The sequence below is a fragment of the Cyprinus carpio genome, chromosome B13 (genome assembly GCF_018340385.1).
Source record: "Cyprinus carpio isolate SPL01 chromosome B13, ASM1834038v1, whole genome shotgun sequence".
Lineage (NCBI taxonomy): Eukaryota > Metazoa > Chordata > Actinopteri > Cypriniformes > Cyprinidae > Cyprinus > Cyprinus carpio.
In genome coordinates, this window is record NC_056609.1 from 27,353,566 (window position 1) to 27,367,567 (window position 14,002).

The following is a 14,002-nucleotide window of genomic DNA, read 5'->3' on the forward strand; positions in this document are numbered from 1 at the left end:
TGACAAAGAATGACAGAGCAGCCATCAAGTCTTAGACAGCGTTCTAGGCTTTATTACATGCATAGCTTTTAGGTCCTATAATTAACACCTCTGTTTTTTTTTTTCAGAATTTAGCAGTAAGAAATTACTCGTCATCCAGTTTTTTAGAATGATTTATCTGCCTGTCATGACTCATGATACATATCTGGATGCAGTCCCTAACCTTTCATACACTATCATTAGTACCGATGACAGCAGGATATATAAACTCTCTGCTCTGCTCCAGAAACTAGTGAGATACTTTGTCTGCAGTCTACATAGGCAGCTACTGTACCTCCTTAAGCAGCAGCATCCTAATATATATTATATCAGTATATATATATAACATAACCACATATTTATTTGGAAATCATGAATTACTTTTAATGCATTTCATTTCAAAGAACATTAACCTCAAAAGTCTTCAGAATGAAGTCAAATATCAATATATAATCAATAGATTGTCATTTTGATTTAAATAACTGTTAATATCGTTTCAACTGTACTGAAATTAGAAGAATGTCTGTTCGTTTAAAGGAAAAAAGGTCATCTACATTGTGTTGGTAATTAAAATCCTTTCTTGTGTGACACTTGAATTTCTTTAAATCGCTATTAAGTAAATTCCTCTTCCTGTAATTCAAATTCATCTTGTGGGGATTTTGCCCAGTCCTTCTGAAAACACATAATGTCACAAATGCACATGGGTATTTGAGAATTTCAGTTTTACACATCACAAAATCTACTACAGATAAATCACTCAATTATGTGCCAATGATGAGTCATGAATGTCTCTGAAATATCAGAAGGGACTTATATGTGTAATACTGGTCTTTAAACACACACGCACACACACACCTTAACTGCTAGTAAATGTGATGAATAATTACAGAAGAAATGGGAGGGAACACATTTAATCAAATGTGAAATTCTTAAGTATAAAGACTGAAATAGCGAAGAAAAATTATAAAGAAAACCTTTTTTAATTTCAAATAATTTGCTCTGATGAATTATTCACAATAAAACAAAAATGTAAATGAAGAAAGTAAATGGTAATTTTTTTTATTTCATGTTGAATTCAGAACATCTAAAGCATAATTTGGTCTCATTCATTTTAAATGAATCAGTTGTCAATGTAAAACTGATTCATATATTCATTCACATCTTGCAATATTTACCTAATATTTCATTTTTGGGAATAAGTAAAGAAGGTATTGAGAAAAAAAGAAAGAAAAACCTGATGTCTCCATTACTTCCTGTTATAATCCAACGACACACAGCTGCATGGGAAGTGTGTTTGTGTTCGTCCTCGTCCTCACAGGTGCAGTGAGATCACTTCCTCTTTGCAGGGACAGTTTCCGCAGCAGCAGCCTTTTCCTGTCCCAGAGAGAAATAAGGAAACCCATCCTTATCCAGCAGAGGCCAGAGGTCTGGGGTCAGAAGAGGGACCAACACACAGATTCTGTCCTCTATGTAAGTCTATGGGATATTTGCCCATTTTATCATACACTAGTTATAAGTAATAGTAATAAGAAGTCTGATCACTTACATGCTAAAAATTGAACAGTGTTGGGATTATGAGCAATAGTGACAGTGGCCTTAGCAATCGTGTAATTATTCATTATGAGTGGTACGTGTCCTGTACACACTCCAAAACCATCCAAGCTGTTTGAAGTGATCTAAGCATGTAGAAATGACACACAGTCTCTGTGTTGAGCAACTGTGTAGAAGTGTGGCATGTTGAAACAGAACAGCAGCCCTGTCATTTCCCATCTGATTCTGTGGAAATGTGTCATCTGGCACATGACACGATACCCCCTGGCTCTTTTCTTTATCGCAGTGTGTACATTCCTTCACAGATCTTTCTCAAAGACACGCTTATCTGCAGCTATTCAGGTTATCAACTGTCTGCTGGCTCCTTAGCTTCCTTAGCAAACTAATTGCATCTGTGTGTTTCACCACATCCAGGTCCGTTGTGTTTGGATGAATGTGTAGGACTGAATCATGTGTTGAATGTTATAGAGCTATTTTGAACTAAATTTAAGCAACATTGTGAATACAGATGTTGCATGTATTTTTATTATTTATTTATTTTTTGTATGCTTTGATGTAATGTTCATTATGTTATAACATCTTAAAACGTTGATAGCAAAAACAGAGTTATAGATGGTCTTGATTCAGTGAATAATTGACAGATTATTTCATGTTATAATCAAAAATATTAATATAAAATGTATTAAAATATTTTATAAAAATAAATCTCAAATTTAAAAACAATGTATTGTTGTATTGGTTAATATAATAATTGACAGATATGTATATGTATTATATAATATGTATATCTATATAAATATATGATATAAATATATATATCTATGTCATGTATTTAAAAATTATAATATATATATATTATTGTATATCTAATCATAATATATATATATATCTTATATTTATTCAACTTATTAAACACAAAACAAAATTATTTTGATTAGATATTTTTAAGGAAACACACAGACACAATAAAAGTATTTTACATAATTAATACATAAGCTTGAGTTTCAGTGTATTTTACTTCTTGCATTTAATTATTATTATTATTTAACTTATCAAAAATGGTTGAATTAAGATTTCCTTTGATTTTCAAGCCAATTCAGAACAAGTTCAAGATATGCAATCAGCACCATTAAAGGGTTTAGAATATTATATATTAAATATTATATGGATATAATTGCCTTTAGTTATACTGCCCAGCCCTAATGTTGTACTTTGTTGTCTGTGCTTGACTAAAATGAATTAGTGAATCAGTGAACACAGGGTGCATTTCCTGTTTCACAGTTGTGTATGCTGTGTCACTTCCTGTCAGGAGAGGATTTCCTGTTAGCTGGCGGATGGTTTGGGCCTGGGCAGTGAACTGTGACAAGGACATTTACATCTACAGCAATGCTTACAGCTACTTTGTTCTGAGTACTTCTGCTAAGACTGGTATCGCTATTTAGGGTTAGTGAGTAAGGACAGGAAACTCAAATCTCACACGACATACATTAATGGAGGGATTCGAGTCATATCTAGAGAGCTGGATATCAGCAAGACCTGAAGGTGGACCAACAGACAACCACATACTTTGATGGGCAAACACCTCACACTTTCCTCCGAGGTTTGAAAGTGGTTGGTGGGGCTCCTGCAGGTCTGGGAATGATGACCCTGATCTTTCATCTTAAGGAAGATGGACACACACACACACACACACACACACACACACACACACACACACACACACACAGCTCTTATCCCTGCCTGTCATTTCCACTGGCATGTGTGGAATGAACAGTGGAGACAGAACGAGAATGAATGAGAGATCCAGAGACAGACAATGTGAAATAAGGCTGTTCAGGTTAGTGTCAGATCAGAATGTGTTTGTTCACACTTTAGAAGCTTCAAAAGGTGGTTTACACAGCGATGCCATAGAAGAATGTTTGGTTCCCAAAACAACCTTTCAGTGAACAGTTACTAAAACATATTTTTCTTAGTGTGAAGAACATTTAAAGGAAAATTTTCCCACTATGAATAATCTTTAGTGGAATGGAAAGGCATTAATGGAAAGGAATTTCTATTTTTAAGGATGTAACATCAACAAATGAGTTTATATTCACTGATAAGTCCTTTATGAAATTTTTATTTTATTTTATTTTATTTTATTTTATTTTATTTTATTTTATTTTATTTTATTTTATTTTATTTATTTTATTTTATTTTATTTTATTTTATTTTATTTTATTTTATTTATTTTATTTTGAGGGAAGGGAGGTTATTTATTATGTTTCCTAAAGATTATGACAAGCTGAATCTGGCTCGTAAGCCATATATAAATGTGTGTAAGAAATCTTAATTCTACCATATATATATATATATATATATATATATATAGATATATATGTATATATTATCTATATATATATCTATATACACACGTGTGTGTGTGGTGTGTGTGTATATATATTATATATACACACACATAAACATATAAACAAATAAAACATTTTATCCATAAAAATATTATAAAATATGATATCATATTTTTTTTGTGTGATAATTAACTGAATGTCAATATATCAACGACAATAAATAGCCTTTATTTTTTAAAGATAAGCATCAACAAAATTAGTGTATATTGATGGATCAAGCCTTTGTATTGGCTGTGTGAAATATCAAGCCCTCCCCTGACCTTTGACCTGTGGGTCCTGAGGTTTGTGTGGTGTTGTGCTCTGACTCGCACCTCTGATAACAGCCATCAGATAAACACACTGAATCCCAGAACCTCCACATCTCATACAAACACCACACACGGAAAATCAAGTGTGCCATTGTTTTAGGGTTTAAATACTTTAATCTGCACCAGCTTAATATGCAACAATGACTATAAATAAAACTTTAGTCGCTTGATTTCCATGGAAAGTGTAAACACTGTGTCTCTATGGCATTATCAAAACATTGATCTGTTTGAGCAAACAACACGAAACTGAACTCACATCCCATTTGACTTCCTCAATGTGACGTTTTTCAGAGTAAAACAATCAATGGAAAAAGTGAAGAAAAAAAAGTGAAAGTCATATTTAGGTTATTGCAATATCTGTAAAAGAAGCATTAACAAGTTAACTACATCTATAGCAGTGTTATTTTACTATTACTATAATAAAATATATTTATTAATATTTTGAATTAGCTTTTATTTTTATATTTTCAGTTTGCATTTTAATATAAGTAATTTTGTTTTGTGCTTTCGTAATATTTAATAGCATTAGTTATAATGTTTATATTTTATTTGTAATATTTATATTTAGCTGTAACTTATTTTTTATTTCAGTTTTAGTTTTAGCAATTTTAGTACAAAAATCTTATTTATAATAATAGAAGATATATAATAGCCCATAAAACAGTATGAAATTATTAATCATATAAAATCATAAGATTTTATATATATATATATATATATACACATATATATTATTTATAATAATAGATTTTATATATATATATATATATATACACATATATATTACAATATTATTCAAATATTTGTTGATGCAAATTTGAGTAGTGTTAAAATGCATTATTATTATTGTTGTACTGTAACATTAAAATAATGCCTAATTAGCTATTGAAAAGGTCTTTTTAGAGGTGCAGTAAGTTATTTATTATGATAAAACATTATAAAAACCAAGATTTTTTTCCTTTGAAATACCATGGAAAGATTAATTGTTGGCAATAAGACCAGGAATGTGTTTTAGGAAAGTGAATTAGGTGAATTTTGATGTCAGATTGACTTTCACACGTCTCTAGAGCAGCGTGTCTGATTTTCAGAACATTCTGACTTCAGTACCTAATTCCCTCAATGACTCTCAGTGTAATAAAAACCACCACATCTCTGTCATCACACCCCACCTCAAGACTGAAACACCCCAAACACCCACCGCCATCTGCGTCAGCTCAACCCACACACCAGCACATTTACCTTCTACACACTCATTTACAGTCTTTGTGTGTGTGTGTGTGTGTGTCCATTTCCTGGACAGCCTGGTTTGGTTCTGTTTAAACTGCATCCTCTGATCTCTCCAGGGGGTCAGTCAACACCAGCCACGGTTAAACACCATGATTTTACCATGGTTAAGGGCTGTCATACTATAGGTCATGACGTAAAATTGCATTTTAATGACAGTAAAATCATTGTAATGCATCTTTTGTGTGGCTCACTTATTGCATTAATACAAATTCTTTAACAGCAATAGGATGAAAGATATATTTACAAAAACAAACATAAAAATTATTAATTATAATAATCAGGGAAACATTTCCTAAATGGTTCTAAAAACAAAAATATTTTTATTTTATAAATAGAATATTTTTTAATATAATATATTTATTTTATAATTTTGTGGAAATTATATATATATATATATTATAAATAGAATATTTTTTAATATAATATATTTATTTTATGGTTTTTTGGTTATTAACAAATCAGAATAATCAGAAAAACATTTCCCTAAATGGTCCTTTATTATTATTATTATTATTATTATTATTATTATTATTCAAACCATAATCAAGCAATCACTACATTTCATAAAAATAATTAAGCAATCCGTAAATTAAATTAAATTAAATTGTATTGTATTATATTTATTATATAACATTTAATTTGAAATATTTAGTGTGTAAAATTTTAAATTTATGTAATTTAAAATAAATCTCTAATTTTAAACATATACATCTAATATTTTAATATTCTAATATTTTATTTTAAATGTGCTATTCAAATCTAATATTTTAATATTCTAATATTTTATTTTAAATGTGCTATTATAATATTAATGTAGGAAATTGTTTCATTTAATATGAATACTGATAGTACAAATATTTATTGATAAAAAAAAAAAAAGAAAAAAGGGGGGTCTGTAACTTTTATGGTAGGTTTAAAAATTTAAAATAAATTATTTATATAAATGTTAGTTTTTTTTTTTTTTTTTGGTTGGTTTATTTATTTTTTGATCAAGAAGAAAATGATTTATTAGTTGTTGGTGAAGAAATTGTTGTCAAGAACAGAGGTAAGACATTTTTTTTTTTTGTAGTTGGTTACCAGGTTTGCATACATCTCAGGAGGGATTTTGGTCCAATCCTCATTACAGATCCTCTCTAAATCATAAAAGGTTTCTTGGCTGTCATTTGGCAACTCAAAGTTTCAGCTCCCTCCACAGATGGCTTGGGCCCTCCATGACCTTAATGTGATTCTTCTTGAGCCACTCCTTTGTTGCCTTGGCGGTATGTTTAGGGTCATTGTCATGCTCCCATCCATGACCCATCTGACAGGACTAATCTGTGTTCCACATGGGCACATAACCAGTCTGTGGGAGCCAGAATTCTTGCTGGTTGATAGGGGATCAAATATTTATTTCACTCACTGAAATGCAAATAAATTTCTAACCTTTATATAATGTATTTTTCTGGATTTTGTTTGGTCGGTATTCTGTCTCTATTCATTAAAATAAACCTACCATAAAATTTACAGACCCTTCATTTCTTTGTAAGTGGGCAAACTTACAAAATCAGCAGGGGATCAAATAAATATTTTCCCCACTCTACATCATACTGCCATTGCTGCCTTTTTATAAAAGCAACCAGATAACATTATGACTAACAACAACCTTTAACCGCAGAAAAATCACTTCCTCTCATGACTTTCAGATTAATTCTAACCGGCTGAAATGTGCACTTTTAGACATCAATGCACTTTCAAAGTTGGTTTCTGAACTCAGATGAACTCTAGTGTATGGTTCACAATTGCTATAATAGCAGCCTGTACAACACACTACTGCTACTGTACTACAAATAACAGTAAAACATGCATCTCCTCTTCCTGAGCCGTTTCATATCTTCAGAGGTAAAGATCTGACGCTAGTCCAGCTCAGATTAAACACTCAAACATGTGCAAAAACATCCATGAAGAGCGTTTGTGAATGATGCATGTCAGTGTTAACGTCACAGACGCTGAGCTGCCATGATTCAGATCACAGATTCATGTGTGAACACGTCTCTTCCAGCAACTGATATGAATCTGATAAGACATTCCTGAGAGAAGCAGAAGTCACACACACACACACACACACACACACACACATACACGTCCAAATGTAAACAAAACGCTCTGCAATCTTATCGCCTAAGGAATTTAACAACTGGCTTCCTTGCAGTTCATAAGCTGGAATTTGAATGGGAATGAAATGAAGAACGCTGAGGATATGTCATCCTCCCTCATGCATGTGAGACAGGCACTTCCTGTTTCCTGTAGGATGAGATTCTAGTGTCTTGCTCATGTTTTGAGGGGCCCGGCAGGGGACCCACTTCCTGCGACCCGGAGGAAGGATGGGAGGATAGACGGATTGGAACGGAGCTGACAAATATTTCTTGGAGAAGATGTCTGCGAATCTCTGAGCAAATCAGTTTCTGTACAAGCGTAAAGCTGAATCAGCTGTGATTCACCGCATATTTGATTAATGTTTGGATTCAGGGCTGATGGGAAAATCCCAGTGTAGTTTACTGTGTGCCAGCTGACTCAGCAATTTATGACATTTCTCAACACAGATTTGCATAAAAATACGTAACTGACTTTAACCAAAGTAAAAAAAATAAAATAAAAAATGAGTATGTAATGCTTAGTAATGCTTAAAGTGATTTACAGTACCCTTCATAAAGAGACACCTGGAATAACACAGGATTTAATGAAGAACTCAGCCAAAAATTAGTCATCATTTACCCTCATCTCGTTCCAAAACACAAAAGGACATTTTTTGGCGAAACTTCACTCTGCTCTTTTCCATAAAACAAAAATTATGCAGTGACCAGGGGCTTTCAAACAGCACAAAACTACATAAACATTCACTGGAAAATAATGATTTTTGACGAAAAAACTATTTTCAAAGTTGTAAATAAAACACTTTAAGATTATTAAAGTACATTTCTGTACTCTTTCTGTAGTATTTCTGCTTAAACATTCCATGTTTAATTAAATAAAAGGTTACTTAATATTATATTTTCTGCAAGTACAGTATTTTAAAATATACTTTTAAGATTTAAAGTACACAAGTGCACATTCCATAAAATACAATTAAGCACACTTGTTTTTAACAAGGAAAACTACATGTTTTCTTCCATCTGTGACTGTTATCACAAACTGAAGGTTCATTGATGGAGTCTCAGGCTGAAATCAGCTGTATGTAACTCCTAAAAAACCCAGTCTGATTGAATAACCTGGGTCAAGTATATCTTTGCATTATGGTAAGAGTTCATGTATTGCTCCACTATCAAACACACCACGTCTCAGATAGCTGATCTCTAAACCTGACATTCTTCACATGATTTTACCAACTTACCACACACACACACACACACACACACACACACACACACACACACACACACACACACACACACACACACACAGAGAGGATATGTTGAAAGTTGGGATGTCTAGATTTTCGACTTGACCTCTGTTTCACAGTTCTGGGTTTCCCACCATTTACTACTTGCTGAATACTGCCAGATGCTAAAATTGCTGCTGCGGAGGTTTTGAAGTCTGTAGCTTCTTATTCTCAGAATGTTCTGGTTAATTTCCCTCAAAGTTATTATCAATGTTACAGTAACATTAAAAGTGTGTTTGTTCAGAGTTATCTGGTCTTAAATAATGTTCTCAAAACGTTTAGCCGGAATTTCAGAGTATTCTACTTGTTTCAGAACATTCAAAAGTAACATTCTCATAATGTTTGCAAACTGAAAGTTTCGTTAACGTTCCCATAACCAGGAAAAAAAGTGTTTTGAAAACAATTTTGGAATTTTTTTAATTTATTATATTCATTAGTAATTTTTTTATAAAATGTTTTCATAACTTAATGGGAACTTTAGCAAAATGTTCCTATAGCTGGGACTGTAGCATTTTGCTACATCCTGAATGTGTGTCAGTGTGTGTGTGTGTGTGTGTGTGTGTGTGTGTGTGTGTGTGTGTGTGTGTGTGTGTGTGTGTGTGTGTGTGTGTGTGTGTGTGTGTGTGTGTGTGTGTGTGTGTTTAAGAGGACATACTGCCTTGTTAAAACCCAGGATGTCTTTCTACTTCCTGCTTTGAAACTTTTTCAGCCATAAAGACAAATAGCACCAGATGTGTCTAGCTGGACTCTACATACTCTCTCTCTCTGTGTCTGTGTGTGTGTGTGTGTGGGCTGGCTCTACGTGTGTGTGTGTGTGTGTGTGTGTGTGTGTGTGTGTGTGTGTGTGTGTGTGTGTGTGATCCAGTCATGTAAATCCTGTGATTATGCTCCTGATTTATAAATCATGTCGGCTCTTATTTTGGTTCATATGCGTGAATGTCTTATGAAATGAAATCATAATCTGATTATTACACACACACACACGCACACACACACACACACACACACACACACACAGGATACATGATTACTTTATTTGTCTCTTAGGAAATTTGTCTTGGACATAAGGGCTGCCACATACAAGAATACATAGAATTATAATACAATAAAACACACACACACACACACACACACACACACACACACACACACACACACAACAGATAAGTGCCTTCATTTCCCCCACCTCAATATCCTGAGTTAAGGGGATTCACTGATAAAGGAATGAAAGAGGTTTTATACCTATTCAGGTATCTTTCCCAGTATTTAGTTGGAACCCTATAGTGACTACCTGAGGGAAGCAGTTTGGTTTGGAGTACAAGACGTCAGAGGGATCCTCACACACATACACACACACAGATCTGCTGTCAGATTGTGTTGACTGATTTAATACAGTACAGTACAAACTCTTTGGTTTCAAGTCAACATGAAAATTCACCCGAGTTCAATAAATAGAAAATCTGTCATTCACTCACCACAAAGTTAGTTATTCCAAACCAAACCCGCATGACTTTCTATCTTCTGGATTTTAATTCATTGTGCTGGATGTTCTTTACAATTGCATAGAACGGAGACTGATACTTTCAAGCTCCTACAAGGAAACAAAAACCTTGAGAAACAAAAAGACTTGAACATTTATTTTAAGAATTCTGAAATATCATATCAAATGTCATTGTTCATTTACTCAAAAAAAATTTACTCATGAACCAAACCATCCAGCTATGAGACAATGTTATACAAAGCAATAAATACTTTTCAAAAGAAATAAAGAATATCTTTTTAAACTTTTTTTTTTTTTTTTAGAAACTAATATCTTAATTAGTCATTTTGCTTCCTCATTGAATAATGTGGGAAATGCAATCCCATGAGGCATTGCAAACAAGATATAAACAATGATACAACAATTATGTTGTAATTGATTATAAGTATAAAAACAACCTTTTTTTTAAGTTTGTTAATTGCAAAATAATAAATATATTTACAAATATATTAGTATAAGTATGGTCTATCTTTTAAGATTATGGATATGGCATTCTGTAACTGATGAACCGTAAATTCAGCAACATATTTAAAACATTATACACATAAAATAAAAATAAAAAAATGAATAAAATAAAATAAAAAGTTGATATTGTGACATCACTTAACAATCAGATCTGAAAGGTTTATATACACTGAAAATATAAGCCATTTTCAGTTGCTAGTAAATGGCAAGTAACATTTTTACATTACTCTGTAGAGATAATGGGATTTTTTCTTAGTCAAATTAACCATTTAGCAAAGAGCCCACATTTAAATAATTTTTACTCAAACAACATCATCATTAACTAAATAAAGGCATGAATGAGTAGCAAATGTAGGATCTCAGATGTGGTGAAGAGCAGAGCGAGTGGAGCATTGAATGAGGAAAACAGGAGTGTGGAAGGGTTTCTGTCATTTGGAGGAGGGGAGAGAGGGGTTATTGAGGGCGAGGGATGATGGGGGGGGGGTGAAAAATGGGTCACGCCGTCGAACACGCTAACAGAAACGCATCGCTATGGCAACCTGACAGCAGCAGACACTCAGTGAAAACGTGAAACTGGAACAGAATGAGAATGAGCTGAAGGAGTCTGGGAAAGAGCGAGCGCTTCTGTCTCGTCAAGATGTTTTCTGACACAGATTAGACGTGTGTGTGTGTAAGCTTCTAAAAAAAATACTCTTTCTAAAACAACAGTTCAGAAACCCAATAACTGATTCATGCTTTCATCTTCTGATTGTTAAGAAACTCTATATATGATTCATTCTTTCATTTTATCTGTAAAACCTTTTTTTTTTTTATATCTATCCATCCATCCATCTGCCATGTGGGGGTCTATGAACAGTTTTTGACCAAATTAAGCTGCAAAGTGGTTGGTGAGAGTCTGTGGTCTGGCTGTGCAAGACTACATATGGTTTAACATGCAGAATAATCGCAGTGAAATGAGAAGAAGCACAAGGCCTGACACACACACACACACACAGAGATAGAGAGATGATTGTGTTGTTATGGCTGTGGGGGGTGTGACTGTAAAGCAGTTGTGCTTTCGACTGTAAGTCTGCAAGAACACATACAAACACACACTTTCAGTTTTGCTGTTGGCAGAAAGGTTAAAAAACATCAGACGTGATTTACATGAGCAGCGGCATACAAAAGACTGCAGTGAAAGACCTAACCTAACAGTCTACTAATACTTTAACAAGAGAATTGACATGTAGTTGCAAATTAATGAGTCAGTTGACAAGTAGTTGCAAAGTTATTGATAGTTAGTACAATGTCTAATGAGGATTATCAAAATAAAGTGTAAACGATTAATTAATTGTAAGTAAATACAATAAGTCATGCTCTTTGGACCCCAAATCATTCTGAAGAATGTGATCATCAGGTCATCTCTCAAAACAAGAGATACAATAAATACCTAAATATTCTGAAAATCAATGAATCATCAAAACTTTTATTTTATTATTTTATTTTTTTTCTGGTCAAGTTGTGCTGAATATTTTCTGGTAGAGGTCTCGTATTTTTGAAGCCCCTTGCATATTACTTATGGGAATAGTTCACCCAAAAAAAATGAACTGTAAATATACTCTCAGGCCATCCAAGATGTAGATGAGTTTGTTTCTTCATCAGACTTGGAGAAATGCATTACATCACTTGCTCAACAATGGATCCTTGGCAGTGAATGGGTGTCGTCAGAATGAGAGTCTAAACAGCTGATAAAAACATCACAATAATCCACAAGTAATCCACATGACATATCAAGTAATGTCTTGTGAAAGCAAAAGGCTGCATGTCTGTAAAAAACAAATCCATCATTAAGATGTTTTAACTTCAAACCTTCGCTTCTGGCCAAAATACATATTCTATAACTCATAATAAGTGAAAAGTTCCAACCATCTCCTCTCACATCAAAATCAACTGTGCATATTTCTCTCCTAATTCTGACGATTTTTTCACTGGGGAAAGCAATATTATGGACTATGGACTCATAAGCAATCATTTGAAGCTAAAAATGCCCTTTAAGATGGATTTGTTTATTATAAACATGCAGCTTTTTACTTCACAAGATGTTAACTGATGGACTGGAGTGGTGTGGATTACCTGTGGATTATTGTGATGTTTTTATCAGCTGTTTAGACTCTCGTTCTGACAGCACCCATTCACTGCAATGGATCCATTGCGGAGCAAATTTCTCCAAATCCGTTGAGATGAAGAAACAAACTCATCTAAATCTCGATGGCCTAAGGGGGAATAGATTTTCAGCAAATGTTCATTTTTGGGTGAACCATTCCTTCAAAGAATATGAGTGTGTGAGAAAGAGCAGAGGATTAGACTGCAGCTGGCACACTGACCCACTAACACTGCAGCTCACACACACACACACTTTTTGTGTGGATGTTTCTTTCTATGTTTACACACACATATTGACACACTCCATTTCTCTAAGGCTCTTCCCCTCCCCCTCCATTCATCTATTCTAATTCAAACTCTATTCTAAACTACATCCACACACACACAACCGCTTCTCTAGTCATGAATCTGTCTATATTTGCACTGTTTAAAACTAATTAAAGAATTTAAAAATACATTTAGTTACATAACTAGTTCAGTCCAAAATGAAAAATGTGTCACTGGAACACACACACCCTACAAAAAAAGTATATAAAAGGACTGCCTTTGACTATATTTTAAGTCTACTGAAGTCAGTATAGATGAATGTAAAGAACAGACCAAAAATTAAGTTCACTTTTACTTTACATCTCCCATTTGTTGTAAAGTCTTGTTCAACCGTTTGCTCCATAGTATTTAGTCAGTGGTTTCCCACATTCTTCCAAATGTCTTCTTTTGCGTCAACAGAAAAAAAAAGAAAAACAAAAAAAAAACTCCTATAGGTTTGGAATAACTTGAGGGTGAGCAGATGTGAGCAGATGAGGACAGAATTTTCATTTTTGAGTGAATTATCACTTTAACAAACAGTAACTACTTTTATAGGCTATAC